This window comes from Camelus bactrianus, chromosome 11, assembly GCF_048773025.1.
Source record: "Camelus bactrianus isolate YW-2024 breed Bactrian camel chromosome 11, ASM4877302v1, whole genome shotgun sequence".
Taxonomy (NCBI): domain Eukaryota; kingdom Metazoa; phylum Chordata; class Mammalia; order Artiodactyla; family Camelidae; genus Camelus; species Camelus bactrianus.
Genome location: NC_133549.1, coordinates 8,512,054 through 8,535,436, shown reverse-complemented (window position 1 = coordinate 8,535,436; position 23,383 = coordinate 8,512,054). Strand labels below are relative to the sequence as shown.

Here is a 23,383-nt window from a genome sequence, read left to right as displayed (position 1 = left end):
TCTCACATGCATTCTCCCTGGAAGTAGGACATGTCAGTCTCCCAACAGCTCCCCTCTCTCTAAAATCTTACCCTGGTGCATTGTTCCAAAGTTCAGAAACCTCTGGGGCACCAAACAAGAGGGGAATGCAAAATGATGGCTATCAGGGAAGTCTCCTTTAATGATTAATCATGGCTCCTTGAACTCATAACTCCTGACTGTATGTGTCTTAAACATATTTCTGTTAGGGGTAAAAGTGGCCCATTTGGGGAAGTTCTGGATTCAGGCGGGGGGGAAAAAAAAGGAAGAAGAAATATAGGTTAATGATACAAATTCTCTTAAATATACCTGGAATTTTTTTCCCCAAATGCCAAAATGTTCAAGCCAAGTTAGGGACACACCACATATAACAAATATACTTCATTATTTACAAGGGCCTTTCTCAGCCAGGTAGTGAAAATCGAAATGTGAAAGAAAATTCGTTCAAACTATACTGTCAAATAGAAAACAAATTTACGGTTACCGGGGGGAAGGGGGTGGGAAAGGATAAACTGGGAGTTCGAGAGTTGCAGATACTAACTACACTGTATAAAATAGATAAACAACAAGGTCCTACTGTAGAGCACAGGGAACTATATTCAGTATCTTGTAATAACCATTAATGAAAAATAATATGAAAACAAATATGTGTATATATGTATGTATATATTATATGTATGACTGGGACATTATACTGTACACCAGAAATTGACACAATGGAACAGACTACATACTTCAATTTAAAAAAAAAAATGGTGCCACACGATTTATAAAAAAAAAGAAAGAAAACATCGTCTGACTTCGTTAGGGCTCTGTGTGTCAGAGATCCTCTTGTAAAATGAAATTTCTGCTACTAAAAAACAGAAAGTAAACAAAAAAATTTCTACACCCCCCCCCAAAAAAAGGAACCTTAATTTCCTTAATGCTTCAGCTGTAATCGGTATTGGTCTCCCTGCCAGCGCATCCTCTCCCGTGCTCTGGTGTGGGCGCACGATTCCCTCAGCACACGCTGGGTGCTCAGTCGTCCCCGACGGGGAACAGTGACGAGGCGCCACGGGCACTCACCCAGGTGCCAGGCAGGGCACTTCCGTGAGCGTCCTTGGTGATCTCACCACCAGCACAGACAACAGGCATCACGTCCCCATCTGGAGACGTGGACGTCAGATGTGAATCACCAGCTTGCATTCAAACCCCGGGTGACCACAGTGCTCCAGCCACGGGAAGTACTCAAGAGACAGACTGAATAAAGGTAGCTCCAAACCTCACATCCATGCCTCTAAAATTACACTGACCTGCAAAATCTAATTTTGAAAACTACGATTAAAAATAAGGAGAAAAAACAAACACGGGATTTCTGATTCTCCACCAGTCCACTCCCACCCACTTCCTGCGCCCATTACACACGCACACTGGCGGCCCCAGACACAGTCAGGCATGTCTCTGCTTCCTGACCCATCGGGCCGGGCCGCGTGGGACACAGCACACGCAGCTCACATGTCGGTGCCTCAGAAGTGGGATGCTCACAAGTCAGGTAAGTCCAAGGGGGCTGACACGAAAGGTATCTTAGAGGCATCTTTTGTAACAGCACGAAAATGGACTCCGTGGTCTATTAATACGTTTCATTTCTAATCATTACAATTTGATAGATACTAAAAGCTGACTTCAGAGTTGCTATTCAAACCTAATTCTTACATCATGCTATCATAAGTCACGTAGACTAATTCACAGGGAGACAATTAGCCTTTGACACTGCACTTAATTTAATAAGCCATTTCAGAATTTTAATAGAAGCACTAACAGGCATGAAAGAAGAATGAACTACTTTTTGAGACCTTATAACGTACAAATTAGCTAATTTTTATTTTTAATATAAATGTCAAAAAGCACAGTATCAAAGGGCCAGCAATTACACTGCTAAAAAGACACAGATGTTATCTCAGTCAATGTAGCTCTGCTCTCAAAAATAAGCAAAGAAGTGGGGTGGATCTAGCCCAGTGGCAGAGCACATGCTTAGCATGCACAAGGCCCTGGGTTCAATTCCAAGTACCCCCATTAAATAAATAAATAGGAAATGAAATAAATTTTTTTTTCAAAGTAAAGAGTATTCATGGTATTTTTAAAGCAAATGCCAAAGTGTGTAACTCAACTCTTACTACCAACTGAGAAAGATATCCCCATACCAAGGAAAGACAGCTGTGAGAATTAAATAAAATAACGTGCATAAAAGCAAGTGATTCAGTGTCTTCCCAGTAAATTATGTCATTAATAGTAAGTCCTCTAAAATTAATTTAATGCCTTTAAAGTATACATATATATGTATTTTTTCCTATGTGACAAGTTTGGATTAAAGAAGGTGGTGAAAACCCTAAAAAAATATAATGCTTAAATTCTAACATACAAAATCAGCAAACAATTTTCAAAGGAAATCTACCTACATGAGACTAAACTTAGATTATAAGTGATTTTATGGTAAAGAACGTGTACAAAAAGTAATTTTAGTCTACATAAGTACCTAATAAATGTTTGCTAATTATTTGCCTTAAAAACTTCTGTTAAATAAAACCCCAAAATACAAATCAAGGAAGATTTTATGATAAAATAAAATAGATCCAAATTTATGCACTGAGCCAAGAAACTATACTGAAAAAGACCAATAGTTTTAAAGGATATGTACACGAGTCATATGATTCAAATATTTTAATGTTATGTTTTTTCCTTTTACAAAATTAGTATGTTCATTTTAGAAAAGCTGAAAACAAAGGCAAAAAGAAAATGATAATCAGACATAACACAGCTACATGTTATAACCGCTGTAAATTTTTGAATGTATCCTATTCTGTTGATGCCTATGCATATTTAATTTTCCTGTGAAACTGGGATCTGTTATATACACTGCCTGGCAAGAAAACATGTTCATTTAATATGCTGTGAACATTCTCCCATGTCATTAAGTGGCCTTATAAAACAAGATGTTTAATTGATTTAAATTACTTGATCATATGGAGAATCATAATTTAGAGTCTTACTGCCAATATTTTTCCAGTTTCTCACATTACAACTAACTCTGCATACGGATCTTTACATATAAATCTTTTGGACCCAAGTGTGATTGTTTCCTTGGGGCAAATTCCCCACCCCAAATCCCTATACAGTTATTAACCTTCTACTCCACTTAAAATCACACAGAGCTTGACCCAGCCCACCAGAGTGGCCGGAGACCATCACATCACGGAAGCAGTCCAAGTCAGAGAGGCACGCAGGCCAGGAAACGCCCACCCAGGACCAGGCTGGCCCCTTGACCAGAGGGCCTATGACCTTCCTCATCTTCACCTCTTCCAAAGACTTCTGACCTACTAGCTGCCTCCTCGCTCCGGGCCAGTCTGCATGAAGTCAGACCTTATCTAACACTACGCCATGTCCCCCAACTTAAAGAAGAGACAGCTGTTTAAAAAAGTGACCCCTTTCCTAATGGTTTGTATCCCACGATTTTAACCGCACTTCTCTGAAAGCTAGCTCATCAAACGACCTGCAGACCCCTTTGGAAGACGCTAAACTGGTGCGGTGAGTCGCACGGCTAATCACGCCCACTAGGAGTATCAGGGTTGTGGTATTTTACGTAAAACGTCATACAACTGTAGCACAAAAGTACACAAAATCCAGACTCCCTTTTGTTCACGAAAAGACAAACGACCTCTTACTTTACAGAATGAATTATTGGACCTGGCCACCAAGGACAGATCAAAGATAAATTGTGACATACATCATTTGCTTACTTTCTGAATAAAAGTTCAAAATGAATATACTGGACTTATTGAAAGTGCTTTGAAATTTCTTCTTTCATTTCTATCAGCGCAGGTGCTCCACGGGAGGGTCTCTCTACAACCAGTGTTATTAAAAACAAAACACAGAAACTGTTCAGGTATGTATTACCCCCTGCAAACAGCATGTCATCCGTCTGAGCATGATTAGATAAATTAATAAGCAAGAAGCCAGCAAGCTCACTTATCAGCCTGCAAGCTTTAAACAATTTTATTTGTTTGTTATATGCCTGTTATTTGCTCGAAATGAACAGGAAGCTCCTCTTTTAAGCATTACTTTTCTTTGGTCACAGTCACAGAACAACAAAAAGTGGCATGTATCATCATGACTCCTTATTCTGATCGCCTGTATGTACAGTTTCCGTGAACAAGCTGCACAATTCCTTAAATGCCTTTCTTTCTTCCTGTGTTCACTGTGGTTACATTTACAGGAATGTCATTTTCTGGGTTAAGTCTATCCCTCATCCCTTCTGACTACTGAAGACAGTGAGGTGGAAACACCTTGCTTATCTCTATAGTTTGTTTGTTTTTTATGAAATATATAAGAAATTCTATTGAGAGATCTTGATAAACAATAAAATATTTGTACGTCCTCTAGCATCTGCCTTCAAGTCTTACAAACAAATAGAATTCCACACGCGACCCGGACAAGGACCAACCCTGGCACCTGAATGGCACCCCAGACCCCTGGACTGGCTCAGTGCTCGTGTCCCTCAGTCGAGGGGGGAGCGGCAAGTAAGGACACTTCAATACCGGGTCTCCCGGAGCCTGAACTTATTAGAAGGCCAGGGCAGGTGTCTGAAAAAAGCAGAAAAAAGTGAATGTATAAAGTGAAGTAAATATAGGCAATACAATGGTGGTGGCGGGGAGGGGGAACACCCTTGTCCAGGCAGTAACTTTGACTCATATTTTAAAATGAGTTTAAATAAAAAAAAAAAAATCTGTTTGTGCTAACAACAGGCGCAAAACACAGAAGGCCATCAGTGCTCTCTGACCTTCAGCCAAAACTTCAGACTGAGTGGTACAGTAAGCAGTACTTTTTCAATGAATTGCATGCTATCTCTATTCCAAAAGGTATTATGGAAAGTATTGCTATTTTTATAAGACCCTTCATACCAGATTTTCTTTAAAAAAAAGGTATCCTGACAGTCAAGGCTGTCGGAGTCCCAGGCCAGAAGTAAAAAGCAAAGTTGTAGGTGGTCTCTGGCCATGACCCGCTTCTGCTGAGTCAGGGGGAACATCTCCAGGTGTTACCACATTCTCCAAAGGTGTCAAACACCGAATAGTCTTCCAACAATTCTGGAAATAGTCTGGAATCTCTAACCCTCAGAAGAACACAACAAGGATTAAAAACTGTGAACAAAACAGACACGCCACCAGAGACAGAAGAGTAGCAGGATCAGGCTTTTGGAAACCTCCAATGAAGTCCTGATTCAAGAAGAAAAAAGATACAATGGTGAAAAAAAGTCTTGGTGTGGGTCAAATTAGTGGGTCTAAGTTGAGGGAGCACAGACTACGATCTTTCAGGTGCTGGGTGCCTTTTCAGTCGCCAGAATACAGCCATCATCTGAACCACAGAAAGCCAAGAAGGTTTTGAACCAACAATGTAAGCATCGTGCCCCGCCCCGCCCCAGGATTCGAGGCAGGGTCCTCAGCACTTTATTCTGAGGCCAAAAATAACAGGGACCACTTAGCGGGAGGTGCTGTATAAAACCACTTCCGTGAGGGTTATGGTATCTGCAAAGTTTCTGGCGTCTCCTCCCCCTCCTCCCATGAAGACATGACCCCTGAGAAACCGCCCCCTCTCCAGAAGCATTCCCTGCTTCCTTCAAACCGTTCCACCAACAAATTAAACATAATGTGTGAAAGACAGGCAGGCCCGCGCTCCCTGCAGGGGCTGCCAAATACTTCGTGTAACAGCGAAAGCAGAGAAAGATAAAGGGTCTCGGTGGACGGGATGGTAAGTTTTAAGGGCAAAGGCCACTGTAAATGTTTACCCATTAATAGAAAGTCAGAGCATGCACATTTTAGAGGCATGTAATGCGGGCTTTAGTGGGACCCCAATAAATCACCCGGCCAGCTTCCCTCCCTTACACAGAAGTTTAAGATTTCAGCTAAGAGAGAGACACCATCCTCAGAATGGATATACACTTGACCAAGCTGATTGGGTTCTACATGGCTCTTTTGTTCACTACAAACAAAAAAGATGTAAAAAAAAAAAAACACTCCCCAACTGCCACCGGGTGAGCCGAAAACACCATCTGCAGCCGCTTAGCCGCAGCTACTGCCCCCAAATCGAGTGAAAGGCTCCAGAAATGCTCCTCTTCCCTCCAAGTTATCCTCGGCAGCTGTGTTCTTATCGCTCGGGAGGTCCCTGAATCCTTCCATGCTTAAATTATTGGCAAAAATTAGCAAAATCAGCACAACCCATCTGTACCATATCCTGAGCAGACAGCAGCAAGCGAAACGAAGACAACTTCCAGATGATGGAAATGCCATGATGCTCCTGCTGAAATAAAGCCTATCCAGCCTCTCCATCCTTAAAAAAGATGTTACGTGGCATTGATTTCAACCAAGAGTTTTTCTGGCCCTCCACCCCCACCCCTTTGAACTGGTTAGTGGAAAATGACCCAGGGAACCCAATGACTTAGTTTTTGTTCTCTTGCAAATCCTCGTTCCAGAACAGGACCCCTCCAACCTCCAGGAAAACCAATGTTTAAATAAATCCAAAGCTGGATGCAGTCCCCTAACCCAGAGCAGGTGAGCAGGGACTTTTCTCTCAAACTCCTGGAGGGAAACGGTCCCAGAGCACTACAGGTGTCACAAAGTGGCCCCCTGGAAGGAACAGCTATGTTTGGTACCACCAGGAACACGCCACGCGTCCTTGGAAACCCACAGGATAACTGGAGAACACAGATCGCAGAGCCCATTCCCGGTGGCCACTCCCCTGCCCCCTCGGCACCCATGGGACATGACCTTGTCCCCTCGAGCCCGGACAGACTCCCACAGCTTCACTCGGTCTCCCAGGCAGCCACTCCCATTGATCACGTCAAGACTATCAACGTCACGAGCCTTCCAAGATGCTGGCAAACAGTCTATTCAAAGTGATCTGGGGCGAAAGCAGGGTGAAGTTAGCTCATTACCCTGGGGGGCGTCACACGCACAACTGCTTCCTTAGGATTCGCCTGTGACCCTGTCACAGCTCCCCTCTGAGCAGACAGGGCCCCCGAGCTCCAGCGGAACTTCCGTCTGAAGGACGCCCGAGCCAGAGCGCCCTGCCGTCTCCAGGGAGGTCTCTGCTCCCCAGAAACCCTCCGGCTCCCGAACAAGCGATTACCGTGATTCCATTTCATCACAGGTCTCTTAAGCCTTCTATTCTGAGTCTGAATTTTAAACCCGGGGGCCACGTCCTTTATTACATCCCCTAATCCATGTCCCCAGGGACACTGCTTTCAAAGTTACAGAATCTGGCGGCAATCTCATTATTATGAGACTTTACCCTCCCTTCCTCCACCCAGAACTAAGCTGCACTTTTAAGAAGACAGTACTGCCTCCAATCAAAAAAAAAAAAAAAAAGGAAAATTCCACCGACAGCAATATTATTAGGTGATGTACAAATGCCATAAGAGCAACACCTCTTTCTGCCTACTCACTCTCAAACCCCGAGTACCCCCCAGGACCGCGCCTGGCCCGACAGAGCACACAGGAAGTATATGACACGTGTGTGACTCCATCTATGAACAGGCAAGGCCAGGGTCAGGGCACAGGCACAGATGTGCATCGAGGGCCAGCATCCTCCAAGTCAGCTGCGGCCAGGTCGTTAAGGTCTCCGCAGAATGAGGGCACAAGTGATGCAGACCCTCTGGGGTCTTCAGATGCCCACCTCCTGGGAGCCCTGCGTTTCTGGCCAGCCTGTGTGTACTCAGGCCCTGTGGGCTCCCACCACGTGATGAGGCCAAGGCCAGGTGCTGGAGAAACAAGACAGAAGGGCCCTGGGTCCCTGAGCATCAGGTCCAGACAGAGCCCGCATCCCCAGACCTCGGGCTATCACACGAGACGGAAGTCGGTCTCTCTCCGGTCTGGACACTGCACCTCAAAGTCTCTTTCAGAGCCCAACAGGGCCCTGAGGAAACATCACACACTGACAGCACACTGTGTATCTGTGTGTGTACACCTTAAACCAGGACTGCTGCTCAGCACTTTTTTTTATTAGTTTTGTTCATGACTGAAGAGGTTCAGTAACTCAAAACTCCAGCAACAGTAGGCATAGCAAAGGGGGCAGTTAGTTAAGTCTAGAATTTTAAGTCAACTAGGATTTTATTTTGCCAGCCACTCTCCCCTCAGCCCAGGGGACTGAAAAATCTCCTAGTATTTTAGGCTTATTTGGTCAGTCTCCTCCATAGCCAAAAGCCAGGACATTCAGCCTTAATCATTCTTCTATTTGAACTAGAAGTTATAGTCGGCCCTCTGTGTCTTCAGATCCCACACCTGCAGATTAACCAACTGCAGATCAAAAGTATTAAAAAAACAGTCCAAAAGTTCCAAAACTCAAAGCCTGAAACGGCCCCAGCTAGTGACCGCTCTAATCGTTAGATCAGAACATCTCCGCTATGATAGTTTATCAGAGGGGAGGTGAGGGGGGTCCCTCCGCTGGCTTTCCTGGTAATTGATGAGCTCACGTGATGTCAAGTCCCACGTGACTGCTTACCCCCCCTCCCCCGGCAGGGAAGGCGCTGCCATGTCCTGCTGCTCATGGTTGGGTGTGGCTCCAGGACCTCGCTCCTAGGCTCCAGATCCCCTATCCATTAACCCACTGATGTCACTGTCGCCGACTCCGGGCTCTTTCTTCAGTCTAGAGGCCTGGCAGATACAGGGCTCGCAGGCCTCCAGGTGCAGCCCGAGCCAGGAGGGGCCCTGCAGATGAGCCCTTCAACAAAAATGCAAACCCCGACCCTTTTCCGAAGCCTAACCCCGGGCCTCCCTTCTCCTCCGATGTCCTCCCAACCACGCACCCCCACCATGCTCTCCACCACCCACGGGGTCTTCCCCCTGGAAGAGGCTACGCTGCCCATCTCTCCTGGGGTCTCCTTTACACAGGCATCTTCTACTACACGTGACGTGTGGCCATCAGCCAGGCCAGGACGCTTACAGGAGAATGGGGGACCGCAGGTCCCTCCGAGGCCTAAGACGCTGAGTTGGTTAATTTGCTGACAGTGCCAGACACTTCCCTGGGCCAGAGGACTGCAATAAAGCGACTGGGTCCCTGCTTTCAGGGTCTCACACCCCAGAGCACCCCCTGCGAACCTGGAAATCTTAAAACGGGACAGAGTTTAAAGAGACCTCCAGACTGAGTGGCCCCACATTCCTCTTTTAAAATCAGCTTATACTCACTGCCCTGGAAGCAAAGCAATTCAGACGTGGGCACCAAAGTGCTCCCACCAGCCCTCCCCCACCTCCGTCCTCAGCATCAGCAAAGAAATTCTACTCTGCTCTCCCATCTGATGCTCTAAGTTCTTCTGCTAAAAAATCTTCACCTTTTAAAGATAAACATATAATTCTTACAAGATATAAAAATCGAAAGAAAAAGAAGAGAAATCTTCATCTTCTTCGTTTCATCTTTTCCAGAAAAGGAGGAGGTCAAAGTTCAGTTTTAAACCCGCGAAAGCTCACAGTGGATAGCAAGGCACCCGAGTGACAGTTGTCACCGGGCTGCTCCCTGGAGGCCGGGTCTCTTCCCCCTCCTCCACCCCTACCAGCCCACCAGCAAGGGAGGCACCTCTGGAGGAGTGTCTGTGGATGGAATGACAAAGAGAACAGGAAGAAGATAGGAGTGCCTCCTGAAAGGTTCCCAGGGCCCGCCTCGCTACCCCCGCATCTCCCGACATCCCCTCCCTGCTCTACGGTTTGGGAAAGGGCTGTGAGTTAGGATGCCGGGCCAGGAGGATGGATTTAGAAAGCTTCACAGAGCCAGACACACAGCAGCCACCAGACATCACCCCGATTTAACTGCCCTAAAATTAGCAGTCGGAGCGAAGCAGTTACTGCACGATTGCGTCAGAGCGCTTCTGACTGGCTGACTGCCAGTTTTAGACAAATTGTCCTGCTTTGCTGGAGCAGGACACAGTATTCTGGAACCCAGCCAGCGAGGCATTTCAGGGACTGTTCGGTTCTAGTGTTGCCATGAATGTTTCATCATTCGGCGACAAGGTGAGGGTGTCTGGCTGCATCTGCAAAGGGGCTTCTTTTCTTTGTTGTCAGCACTGTTCTTTGGGTGAGGAAAGTACAGGTGGGTGAATCCTTTTAAATATTTAAATGCCTGAAATGTATTTAGGGATTCACATCCAACGGACTTAAACAAAGATTATGCAAATCCAGCAAAGGATCCATGCAAAACAAAAACTGTTCCTCTTCTGCTTCCTTTAATCCTGGCAAAGACTCCAGAGCTCAAGAAATGTCCTCTGCAGGGTCACAGCAGAGCCCTCTCACCTCCCAGCCAAGGAGAGAACCTGGTTCCATCCACACAACTGCCACCTGACCGCAAAGTACGATATTTTTCAGAGGATGCACTGGCTGACAGAACAGGGCATTTTTTTTTTAGACTAGAACCATAGCTCATGAGCCCACCCCGAAGCCACCACCCCATGCCTGGGGGAACGGTGGTGGGATAATGGGCTCTCTCCTCTGCAGCCACCTCCCTTACCAGCCCCCTCCCTGCCTCTCCTCTCCTAAACCCCGTTTATGATTTATTGAGACCAAAGGGACCTCACAAGGATGCGAGGGCCCCACGGTGGAGCAAAGAGCCGGGTTTAAACTCTAAGAACTAAGATTCGGAAAACCACGTGTTCTTGCTTTCGCTCTTAGCTTTTGCATCCGTACCAGGGGATAATCCCACCAGCCTTGCAAGGTTCTGGTTCAGCAGGTGCGAGGACATAAATGAAAGTTCAAACACAATAACTGCTTTTAAGTCTCCCTGGAGGAATCTCTCTCCCCAGTCCTTTCGTCTGTCCCTCAGTCAAACACGTTAGCCTCCCTCCCTCTCTCCTCTCAGCATTTAAGACTTTTTAGAGGGAGGGTATAGCTCAAGTGGTAGAGCGCCTGCCTAGCATGCACGAGGTCCTGGGTTCAATCCCCAGCACCTCCTCTGAAATTAATTAATTAATTCATTAAACCTCCCTCTGCTTTAAAAAAAAAAACAAAAAACTTTTTGAACAGGAAAACAGATCCATTAGTCCAGGCAAATGGTTTACAACGTCTCTCAAATAAACAAAACTGTTGGTAAATAAGGTGATATGACTAGTATTTAGGTTCATCTCTCAGCCTTGCCCATAGCTCCAGTAAGAGTATACACCTTAACACATTACTTTATCAAGAGAGTGATTTTCCCCTCAATTTATGTATTGTGGGCAATCAGTGCTATGGCAGGATGTTCAGATAGGAGACTTCTGCCTGTAAAATTAAAACTGTGCTTTCGGAGCACTTACTGTATTTAAGGCATAAATCAAATTCTTACATACTCTGCAATCCTCAGATTAAAAGCACTAACTTCACTAAAGGTATGCCACCAACTTCTGATGGGTTTTTACAAATCATTATTTCCTGTAGAAATGATCCTGACTGATGGACTGAGCGATATAAGAAAAGGCCACACAGATAACGGTGCACCACCTAGAAATCATTTCTTTTCGGGTACCTTGATTAAGAAGTCCGAGCAGGCTTGTAAGGGAATTGCGGCTTCATCTGAACCCAGTAAGGCTGTGCAGGTGTCAGCTGGGGTCAGACTCTGAAACCTGGGAAAGGCGTAGAGCACACCCTCCCACCCCCGGGGGCCCACCCTCCCCAAACCACACCCCTCTGAGCGGGGCCATCCAGGGTGTGACAGACCAGATGGAACTCCGCTGGGACCCAGAAACTACTTCTCCATCGTTACCTGTTTGATATCAGCGTTCAATTACGGGTCATTTCAAGTGACCCAGAAGAGCTATAAAATGAGGTACAGAAGGCTGTTTAGGTAGATCATTTACAATGGAAATAATCAGAACGTTAAGGTAACACTTAGTTCAACCAAAGCCAAGAGACACGGTTTTCTCATGTTTAAACCCCGGGCTCTCAAGCCTTCCTTTATCAAACACCAGTTTGCGGAAAACCTGTTATCTGGCCAAAAAAACCACAGAAGCGTAGGGAACACAGCAATAAACCAGAAATGCCCTTGGGCCTACAGTGCTTAAAGTCCATCAAGGCAAGATAGGAGATAAACATAAAAATTAGCAGATAATATGATGGCAGGCAGTGCTAAGTGCTGTAGATTAAAACCGCTCAGCATCTGGGGGAGGGTGGGTGGAGAGGGTGCTGGGGCTGGCCCACCACCCCCTCCCATCATCCCTGCACCTCCCGCGAGCTCACCAGAGAGGCTGGGACCCTAGCCTCCCTTGCACCAGACGACCATGTGCTGCAGTTCCAGCCAACAGCACGCAGGGTGAACTGCACTATTAACCTGCACGTTCATAGTTGGTCTTATCTTACTCTTTGGAAGTTTCTAGATGAGCAAATGATTAGTTACATCCTTCTATCCTGATAATGGGTCTGCGGTATGCTGGGTATTGACAGTACGATGCTTCTTAAACAGCTGAGTTCAACAAGAAACGTGGCAAGGAGGATGGTACCCTCCCAAAAAATGGAACCTCAAACCAAGCAACCCATAAGCAATTGGAAGAAAACTGGCCAAAGCACAAACTGTCCTCAGGGAAAAGGACAGATTCAGTAACTAGAGGGCCCCTGAAGGTTAGGGTCTGTCTTAAGCTTCCCTCACAAGACCCTACAGGCCCCCCAGAAATTGTTTCCAAAGAGCCATGAACTCGGACCAGGGAGGGTCGGGCGGGAAGCGGTGGTCTCCTAACCCGGGCCATACATTTGCAAAAGTAACAAGCAAGCCTTTGAGGTGCCAAAGAAAATACTCTAACTTTTACTTATGTTTATTATCACCTTTCTTAAAATTTAGTTATGTTGTATTGTCCATCTCAGCGTGGTAAAGTTATATGCATATGCTAAATCGCACATATACACACGTGTACCAACACAGACAGACACAAGTGTGTATGTGCACAGGTGGGCATTAAACACAGGTGATTCTATGCAGATGGAATGCATGTTGGAAAAAGTTTAGAGACCCTATGACAAAGAAACAATTGTTCTCTGGATTAAGGCATTAAACCCTCCGAACAACAGCATTTGTCCTGCATGAGGAATAAAAAAAAGTGTGTAATTCCCAAAATTCCTTACTAGATACTTCAATACAAACAGGCCTGTATCCCACATCTACTCCTCCTGTTCAACAGGGACACGACGATTATCAAAACATGCCTTGATGACAGTGAAAGCAATCACTATGCAGACCACACCAGCTCCGGGGCCCCAAGCACTGCAGTTAGAGATTTTTTTAGTGTCTACACAACAATGCGTCTCAGCATACCTAATTTTGCATTCACCCAAGAGTTCTTACTTTCCACAGTAACAGTTTTTAACATTGGCTCTTTACCTAGATTTTTTTTTTTAACTTCAGAGTAATTGAATACACAACTAAATAAATAGCCTACTTTGGACTAATCTGATTTTTTAAACAGCTCAATTAACTGGGAGCTGCTTCTGGCAGATTTCGCAACTATGCACAAGTGAAAAACATAAGTAATCGAACTGGTGGCACTCAGCACCCCCCTGATGGCTGAATGCTTATTTGTGAAACAGGAAGAAAAGAGTACTCACTAATCAAAACACTGGAAAATTGGGGAAAGATGATTGTTCTCCTCCCCACCATCTGAAAATAATTCAAACTAAGACAACACCAAACTGCAAAGTAAGTTTAAGACTGGAAAAAAAAAAAAAAGTCCAACCACCTTCTCTTCTTTTCCACCATCTTTTTAGTGCCTAAGGCCTCCAGAGGCCACAGGGTGGCCCTAGCTTCTCAGTCACTCACTGAACACATACTTCTTAATCTCCAACCCTGCTGAACATGCTTCTCGTTACTAGGGACAGGCTAAAAATGAATTCAGTTCTTAGGCTGATTTGGTCAGTGGAACCAGCAAAGAAGATCTGACGCATTCTTTCAGGACATCTGCGTGGAAAAGGCAGACAGACAGGGGCTAAGAAATTAAGTGCATTTTCGTACTGCACTGGAACCAACAAGAGTGTGACTCCTTGTAAACCTCAAAGGAAGCTTCTCAGAACTCCACTGGTGGTTCAGCTAGTCTAACAATTTTGTCAGCAATGTAGGTGAGACATTTAAAAAGAAGTCTGATCTGGTGTGCAGGCAGCATTTCTTCGGAAGGGCAGGCAAAGGTGCTAGCATCAAACTCCCAAAAGCACCAGGGGAAGAAGCAGCTAAAATAAAGAACAAAGTACAAGAGATGGTAGGTCTGGCAGCAACATCAGGGCAGGAAGGGAATGACAGCATGCTGTTCAGGACCCAGGGGTTCGACTGAATAGGAAACTAACTCGCTGAGTCTGAGAAGAAAAACAAACTTGGACTCTATCCGTGCCAGCAAGACATGCGAGTTAAAGGAAGGGCACCCCCTCCTTGAGGGAAGGGCCTCTACTCTACACAGGTCAAGGTGAGCTGGGAAGACTTCGGCTCTGGGCCCCACCTGGACAGGTATTGTTCAGTGAGTAGTTGAAACATCTCTCCAGAAAGGCTAGTTCTGCAGCTGAACAAGGTGGCAGAATTCAAATAAATCGGTTAGAATTAGATCGCAGTTCTACAGGTAAAAAGCTCCTTCGAGTAGGCAGAAACATCAGAAAGGTGGAACTCTTCACCCCTTCTGAGATCACTGCACAGTACATAAAGGGATCCAAGCATGAGGGAAGGATGAGTTGAGCTGGTCAGGGATTTCCAAACCCTGGTCCTTAGTGATGTTTTCACTGGTCCATGCAAAAGGAAAGAGGGTCTGTGTACAGGTGGGTATACGTGCCTTTGGGGGTAATTTTAACACATGCCCCCTCCGGATAGGAAGAACTTTCCTTAAGTCTGTCTGATAGCATGCATATGTTTCCCTATTTTTTGTTTTTTTGGTGTATTACTGTAACTCGATGAAAGGCATTACTAGTAGACAGTAATTGCTGTTGTTAATTTTCAATATACTTAGGTAACAGCCTCAAACAGTGACCAATGTGACCATCCCTAAAATTTTGATTTTGTTTCTGATTTTTAACTCTACAGGTGGATAAAAACCAACAGTATAGGAACAACCTGAAGGGATAACCACTGGACCTTTGTGGTTCAGGGACGCTATGACAACCAGACTCAACTTACTGCATCCCTTCTTTCCCATCACCCAAGTTGGCTATACAATGTTGCACAGGGGTAAAAAATGTATATATGAATTGGGTTACACTAAATATGAAATCTTCCCAAGAAATGGAACCTCTAATGGGGGTAAGATCTGTCTCCCTTGGACCACTCTTTGGAACCAAAGTTTACGCATCAAGTTCAGAAAGGATCAAAATAAGTCATCTCTGAAGTAATGAAGCATTTCAACTCCTGTCACACTGTGAGCCTTCCTTTAAAAGGGGTCACAGCTAAATGTGACTGGAACAGCAAAGCTACTTCTGAATCACTGACTTCAAGGGAAAACAGGGAAGCTAAAACTCTCATGAATGTTCAGATACAAACTTAGGCCAAAGAGAAAAGGACACACCATTGTGAAAAAAATATAAACTACCCCAATCAGTCATTTTCTTTACTCTAATGCATTTATTTTTAAACATTAAAGAAACCTAAAACTTTGGCACTGAAAGGGATCATGAAAAAACTTTTCCAAACTCGTCTGTGACAGGGAATAGAGGCAGAAAACTCGAGGTTCCTGTCCTCCCACCCAGTGGTCTTTCTAGCCCAACAAAGGAACTAGGTACAGTAATAGACGTAGAAACTCTAGAACACGGTTCCCTATATTCTTTTGGACCATACTTCATATTTCATTAAAGTTCAAAACTGAAAAAAAAAAAAACAAAAAACTTTGCTTTTCAGTTAACAATAACAGTCTACATTTTCTTCCAATTCAGCATGTCTTTGAAGGGATTTGTAATCCTAAACCATCGCCGTAAGTACATCACAAGTTCAAAGACTCAATGCCTTCCTCAATCTCAAAAAAAAAAAAAAACAACCCAAACCTTTACATCTACCAATTATGACTGGGAGGGTAGGGGGCTGAATCAACAGAAAAACAGAGTCCTTTGCAAAGTTTGCAGTAAATGCAACCCCTTTAAACTGGTTTTGATGACCAAATACTTTTAAACCAGTTTCAATTACCAAACAACTGCCCTTTCAGGGTAGCTCACAATTACCTCCTCACTTAGAGGAATAGATAGATTTTCAAAATGAATAACTCAATACCCCCTTTGCCTCAGGTAGAGTCCCCAAGGTGGACAGGTGTTTACCAAGCTCAGGTATCAGGGAAACCTTCTAAATGCCAGTCCAAACTCCAGACAAACAAAATAAAATAAAACTTGCAAACCCTATTACACTTTAACTACAAAAAGCATCACAAAAGTCAAGTCATGATGCTGACAATTCCCCCACTGCATTCCTTGAAATTAAAGCTCTTTGAGAAAGGCTCATATTTAAAAACATCTAAAGCATTTGATGAAAAATATACACTTAAACCACCTCGGGAAAATCTGCAGTCCATGCTCTAAAGCCATAAGCTCCACCTCCAGTACCTGGAATTTCTCTCTTGCTTTATTTTCCAGACTAAATGCTTACATTGCTTCTTATCCAAGTTCATTTCACTCCATCTATAGGTAGCATGAGGGTACTGATAAAAGCTGTTTCTAGTTTCATTTCCTACCTCCCAGATGTTTGCAAGAGAGGTGTGTTCCCTCTACACTTTTAGCTATTTGTGAATACGCTCTAATTTAGAACAAATAAATTTAACATACCTTATTTTAAGCTGGGCAAGACACACAATAAATGACAGCTGTAAAGAAGAACTGCGAGATATTTCTCCAGCTTATAAATAAGTTTGCCTACCTAGGCAAGATCTGGACAGGCTGCCATGGTCTTGCTTTAGAGAAAAAGTACTGAAAACACATCATTGAGACCTGGGGCTGCTGCTGCTGAAATAGCCATCCAGAAAGACTACACTTGCTTATGAATAATACTCTTTTATACTTCTCTGAATCAAGCAGTGAAGTTCTAAATGAAGCAGAAAACATCATAAGTAGAAATGTCATAAGAAGAGAATTACAACTCTTACTGTAGAACTTTGAATTTCTCAAGTCAAAACACAAGAACAGCCTTAAATTTGTGACTAAAAACAATAAACCACGTTGTCTCTTGAAATTCATCTTTAGGAATGCCAGAAATCACAGGCTACCTCTTGATATCTGCATAAATACTGTTTTTAGAGGGAAGGTAATATATTTTAAAGAAGCAACAGTTTGGGAGGTTTTTTCCCCCTCCCATTACTAATTGTGAAACTGGAAAGATTACAACCTGGATTGCAGACAGGCAACTTCCAAGAGCGCAGTTTACTAAATGCCTGTCATAAGAAAGCCATCTAGTGTTAACATTTAGAAATGAAAACTGCAGACAAAAGAGGCAAAGAAAAGAAAAAATCTAAGTGACTATTTTGAACTTACTGAGCAAACCTATGAGAATCACCAAGATTCTTTGTTTGGTGGGGGAGGGGGGCCGGCGTCCATTCTCATCAAAAACCAGGTCTAAATCTAAACAAAATCTAAAATGTCTACGACTGTATTTTTTACCAAAATCGGGTTTCGGTGACCACAGTTCCGTGACCAACGCACTTGATTTTTCCAGGACTCACGCTGGAGTCATCCTGGGCTGAATTAATTTAACTGAAGCAGGTTAATGATGACAAATATCTCCCAGAGGGGTCATGCCAACTTGTTTTCTCTTCCTGGGAAGCATCGGGCCTCGCTCGCTGATGACGAGCCGAGATTGATTCTCTGGGTTTGCGGCATGGTGGAAAATTAATCTGTAGGTGCTCGTGGGGATACTCCCAGGACCTGGCCAAACTAGCTTCAATAATCGGGGGGGGGGGCGGGGGGGCGAGCAGGACCGGGAGCAGAGGACCATGCAGGCAAGGACGCCGGGGGAGCTGGGGGAGCTGGGGGAGCCGGCGGGCTCCGAGGACGGGCGCTCGCCGGCTGCTCGGGACCCTACAAAGAGGGGCGGCGCGCCGGCCAGGGCTCGCGATCGGGGCACACGCCTTCCCGGGGAATAAACCCCGCAGCAAGTTCAGCAAGTGACCCCGCCCGGCGCGCCGGGGAAGCGCGTCGGGCAACCTTTTATCTCTTCTCCCCGGTTAGTCACAGAGGAGTTGCTGCGCGCCCAGAGAGGTCCTCATTAGTGCTCGTGTCAACCAGACGGGAATAACCTTCCAGCCGATCGATAACTTTGAGAGAACGAGCGGAGCGGCGGCGGCTCCTCTTCCACCCTGGGCTCCGGAACGCGGGCGCATCTGCCGGCCGGACTCCCGCCCCGCGCCCCCGCCCCGCCGCCAGCTCCCCAGGCGCCCCCGAAGGGCCGCCCTTCACCTCCGGGCGGTCCTCGCCCAGGCCGTCCTCGGACACGACCGGAGGCTCCCGAGCGCACCCCGCCTCGCCTCCCGTCGCTCGCCACGACACGCACCTCGGAGACGCAGTCCGCCGGGACCTGCTACAGCCCGCGAGCCCGCGGCGGCGCAAACCGGGGCCGCCGCCTCGCTGCCCGCCGCTGCCCGGGGCTGCCCATCGGCCCCGACCCTGCCCGCGCCGGGCTCCGGCGGGAGGCGGCCGGGACCCGCCGGCTGCGGCTGGAGCGGTCGGCCTGCGCGCGGGCGGGCGGCCGGGGCGGGGGCGCGGCGCTGCTCCTGCTCCTCCTCCTCCTCCTCCTCCCGCGTCCTCCTCCTGCGTCCTCCTCCCGCTCCGCCGACTCCTCCCGGGCTCCGGGACTGCCGCGCCGGCTCCCGACGCCGCCGCCCGCCCGCCCGGCGGCACCGCCCCCCGCCCGCTCCGCCGCCTCCCATTGGCCACCGCCTGCAGGCCCCCTCGGCCCCGCCCCGCGATTGGGCGCGGGCGCCGCCCGTCCCGCCGCCCCGCGGGGCTCCGGGCGCAGCCGGTGCGCGGTTCCCAGGCCCCGCGGCGCGCTGGAGCGGCGCGTCCCGGAGGGGCTCGGCTCTCTCCCTGCAGAGGGGGCTGCGGGGTGCGCGGCGCCGGCGACCTCAGGGAGTTGCAGCCTACCTGGGCCCGCAGTCCCGGGAAAGCTGTCGCCGTCCTCCTCGGGACTCGTTTTCGCCCCTCTGGCACCAATAAGTTAAAAACCCCGAATCTGTTGCAGTGATGTCGTAATCTGCGTCTTACTGTGTTACCAGCGACAGTTGCCGAAAATTCTTACTGAGCAAGACATGATCTTTTTTTTAATTCCTAAAATTTGAAAAATGTGATTCTTAACTGGGGAAATACATGTGTCGCGGGGGCCGCATGTGGCGCCAACCAAACCTGGCGCCGTTGGCCCCGCAGACTGAACACAACACAGAAGCGACGTACCATCTGCTCTGCCCCTGCTGCTTCGGCCTTACCGGTGCTGGTCCTCTCTAAAGGTCACTGTACTGAGGAAGTCCTGAACTTCCTTTGGTAGTTGACGATAACGCTGAAGGCTGCAAGACCACCAAAGGGCTGTTTTGCTTCTTAAGAAACTTAAGGCCTGAAATAATATCAAGATGGTCTGTGCCTCTGAGCGAATGAGACGGGCACCGGGGAAGTGAGAAACCGCGGTGGTGTATGCACAGCAGGGAGCCCTGCATCCTCTAGAACGACGACGACCTTATCCAGGCCTTAAGGAACATCCCCTTGGCCCCTAATTCTCCTTTCCCTTTAAAAAGAATTACTCTGCTCAATGTGCGCAAACTGAACATTTTGAAACTTGCTCCTAGTCGGGCGGGGGTGGGGGTGTTTTATATTTGCTTTCTGCAAGTAAAGATGCTCTGTATGGCTCTTGGAGGAAAACTGCCTCCTTCAAGGGTAGCACTACAACCTTCCCATGCACAAGATGCTCAACACAGACCTTGGCAGCATCTTAAAAAAATCCAGAGCACCAAGCTAGAGGAGTCATCGCAGGGTCCTGAAGAAGAATCCACTGGGGGGGAAAAAAACCTTAGAATCCTGCTGAATCTCACTAAACCCACGTGCAAAAACCAGGAGCCTGGGCACCTCCAGTCTTCCACAAACTCCTGGTAGATAGGGGAGGAGCCACGGTAGAAGCCAGATCAGAGGAAGAGGGTTTCCAGGCAAAAAGCCTGTGATAGGGAAGAAAGGAAAGAAGGCTGTTGGCATCTTAATGCAGAAGTAGCCGGGGGGCAAGGGGGGGGGCGGGGAGGCTGCCGCTACCTAGAAACCAGCCACAGGAAAGCCCGCGGGGGGGGGGGGGAGGGAACCCTATAGAAGAGAAGGAACCAGCTGCATAAACTTAGATGTGTTTATCCCATGAAGGTCAAATCATTTTGGACAGCTCATTTTGAATAAAGACCTGATCAAAGAGGCAGTAAGGAAAAAAAAATACGACACACTCCCCCGAGCCTGGCTCCGCGCCGCCCCCTGGCGCAGCCGCGTCCCCGCCCGTCCTCCACTCTCCGGGGTGGGGACAAACACGCCCGCCGGCGCTCGGTCCCCGCGCGGCCGGAGCCTGAGTGTCGTTGCCGGCGGACGGCAAAGCTGCCCGGCGCTGCGCAGGGACTTGCCCCAAGGGGCCGCAGGATCCCCGCCCCGCTGTGTTCACTGCAAGACGGCGCGAGAGACGAGCCCTAAGGGGTGTTGGCCCTCGAGGGCGCCCTGGGTCGCCCCGGCGGTGCCCCTGCCCCCAGGCGCTGGGATGGGAGGATGCAGACAGCAACGCTGAGGAGGTCAGGAGGGGCCAGCCCGCAGGAACGCTGGGGAAAACAAACCTTTCGGAGTCCCGAAGGAGGCTGGGCGAGGCCAGAAGTCCAGGCGCCCCCGGGCCCGCCCACCCCGCCTCCAGGCAGCCCGCCACCCAAGGGACAAAAGCTTTTGGATCTTTATCTTAACGAGAAAATGACCTTTTATGTATCTACCTTTTCAACTTTCCTAAGAGATGTTGATCGCCCAGGTGGAAGCTTTACCTGAAACTATTCATGTTAATTGCCTGACACTTGAATTGGTTGCTGAAAGATGAAATGCTCTCACGTGACTTTATTGAGCTATACTGGAGTTGACGCTGCCCAAAGGGTTCAGTGAGAGTCACAACCTCCTAGCAGGAACAGACTGGCTTAGGCAGACTCTAACTTACCTTCCAGCCCCACCGTTGGATCTCGAGAGCGGGTTTTACCGTGAGAGAGCTGCTCCGGCTGTGCTTCCTGACACTGGATTCACAGTTTTCAGTTCCTTCTTTCCTGGAGGCAGAATTCTTCCTGGAGAGATAATGTTGCCTGTATTTCCCTATCACAAACACTCCCTAGAACATAACCCTGTGAAAAGTGAGAGGCGGTCCCTCCCATGCTATCTGTGATCTAATCCGTGCAAACCTTGGACAGTCTTTTACATCTCTTGGTATAATATGGGTATACAGTAAAAGACGCTGGAGAGCAATACTATGACACGGCAAAACTCCTAAGTTCTCCTGGTTTTGGTGGGCTTCCCAAAGGTCACCTCATTAACAGCACTTACCAAGATGGTCGTCTATTCACTCAACAAACATGTATGGTGACCCTGTGAAGGTGCTCAGTGCTGGGGATTTAAAAATGGATGGGACATAGGCCCTGTTCCTCATCATCTCACCATCTCACGTGTGCCCACCCCCATCCATGGCAGATGCTGGACTACAGGTATGACAAAATCCCACAGGAGTGGCCGGGGAGGGACACTTCCTGTGGAAGCTGAGGGAGGACGGACTTCCCTTCCAAGTACGCAATCATCACAGTGCTTCTCACACTTCACATAATTGCACATTTCATTGTCTTTCCCACTATTCTATAAGGACCGCGAGGAAAAGAATCACGTCTCCCTCAGCGTTTGGACTCCTAAGGCAAGTGACTACTTGAGTCCATGGGTTGTCACCAAGGTGACTGCTGCTGCTGTCAGGTAGAGGAGGAAGCTCTGATGTGTCCCTTAATGTCCATAACGACCTAATAAGGAAGTCTGGCCAGACCCTCTCAGGGACGATGTTGGCCACAGTGACCTCTCTCTCCACCTTACCATCCCTCTTCTTGGGTTTTGCAACTAAAATTGGAAAAGCCGAAGCCCTCTGGCCACTACCGAAGTTGGGAGCAGATTTTAAATGCTGGTCATTGACAGTGCGGAGGAAACGGTGGCGTCCGCTTATGACAGTCCTTGAGAGTTTCCGTCATCCCCAGAACCACAGGTCACAGGCGGCCTTCCCTCATTAGAAAGTTTCGGGCCTCAGCAAACATGACTGAGGCCCTCCACCTTGCCTGGCCCATGCTGGAAGGTGGTTTTTCCAGCTCAGGGCCAGACCTACAAGGTATCTGCCTTCTGGCAAGCTGTGAGGTCTTCAGGAGACCAAGTTCAGGAACGATCTGGGACCTACTTCACATCTTCTGCAAATCCTATTAGATGTAGTGCGTGTGTCCCTCCTCGCTGGTCTTTCCGGCAGCCCTCTGGGTCCTTGCCTTTTCAGGGAAGGCGAACTTAGGGCAGACACTTTAGAACTGCAGTGCCTGTTAAGAGTTCATCATTTGAGCCTTAGACTATCTTACTGGAAAAAAAAAATCTTTTTTTCTATTAAAGCTATATATTTCCCTGAAGTTTTAAAGGAGGATATCAACTCTGAAGTGTGACAATGTATTTGCCTGAAACCTAGGGTGAACTCTCTTGCATTTGAATCTCCTCACCTTCACCTTCCCTCAGGTCAAAACTTCCTTGTTCTCGAAGCATCACTTTCTGGCTCTCAAGCCTTTTTTTCCTCCTGTGAATTTCACCATGCTCCAGGAGTTCCTAACGAAACAGACTCAAGGGAGTCATGCTCCTTAAAATTCTGAATCGGCACATGAACTCCCTCTGAAATAACTCCAGCACCCATCTTACCTATCTTTCTCTGAAAGGTGTAAGGATGCGCAGAGTTCAAAGACATACCAGCTGTCTGCCCCGTTCCAAGATTCTGAGCTTGCTCGCTGACCTTGGCTGGCATTTGCAACTATTTACCTCTGAACTGAACAGAACAGGAGTTTTATTTCCTTGACACAGTACAGAAAGATTCAGCTGATATGCACAGCCTGTAATAAACCTGAATGGCTAAGCCAAAAGGGTTTAGACTCCCACCCTCATCTCCTCTTTCCCTTTTCTACAATCAACTCTCTCATTTCAAGGATTTCTTTTGCCATATGAATATTCATAATTTGCAACAACTGTGTGTTGATTGCATGCTAGTTCAGAGCTCTGTGTTAGACTCTGAGGACCCAAAGGGCTGTACACCAGAGCCTGTGAATTTCATGACCAGGAACAGAACTTAGGAACGGGTGCTTGAGGACCACCAATGATTGGTGTCCCCAGGGAGAGTAGGAGAGTCAGCTGTCTGCAGGCAATGC

General features: G+C 47.3%; 1 protein-coding gene and 1 pseudogene across 4 annotated transcripts in view; one reads left to right on the top strand and one right to left on the bottom strand.

Annotated features, from left to right (window-relative positions):
• SIPA1L2 (signal induced proliferation associated 1 like 2) overlaps nucleotides 1-18,761 on the bottom strand; it is a 194,053-nt gene extending 175,292 nt beyond the window's left edge. For 3 of the 4 annotated variants that reach the window (XM_074373151.1, XM_074373155.1, XM_074373152.1), the window contains exon 1: nucleotides 18,478-18,761. The gene's annotated coding sequence lies outside the window, so the exon portion shown is untranslated. The remainder of the gene's footprint in view (nucleotides 1-18,477) is intronic. The other variant, XM_074373153.1, reaches the window with a different exon arrangement.
• On the top strand, nucleotides 1,513-20,105 carry LOC105066732 (large ribosomal subunit protein uL4-like; annotated as a pseudogene).
• Nucleotides 20,106-23,383: the final 3,278 nt, after the last annotated feature.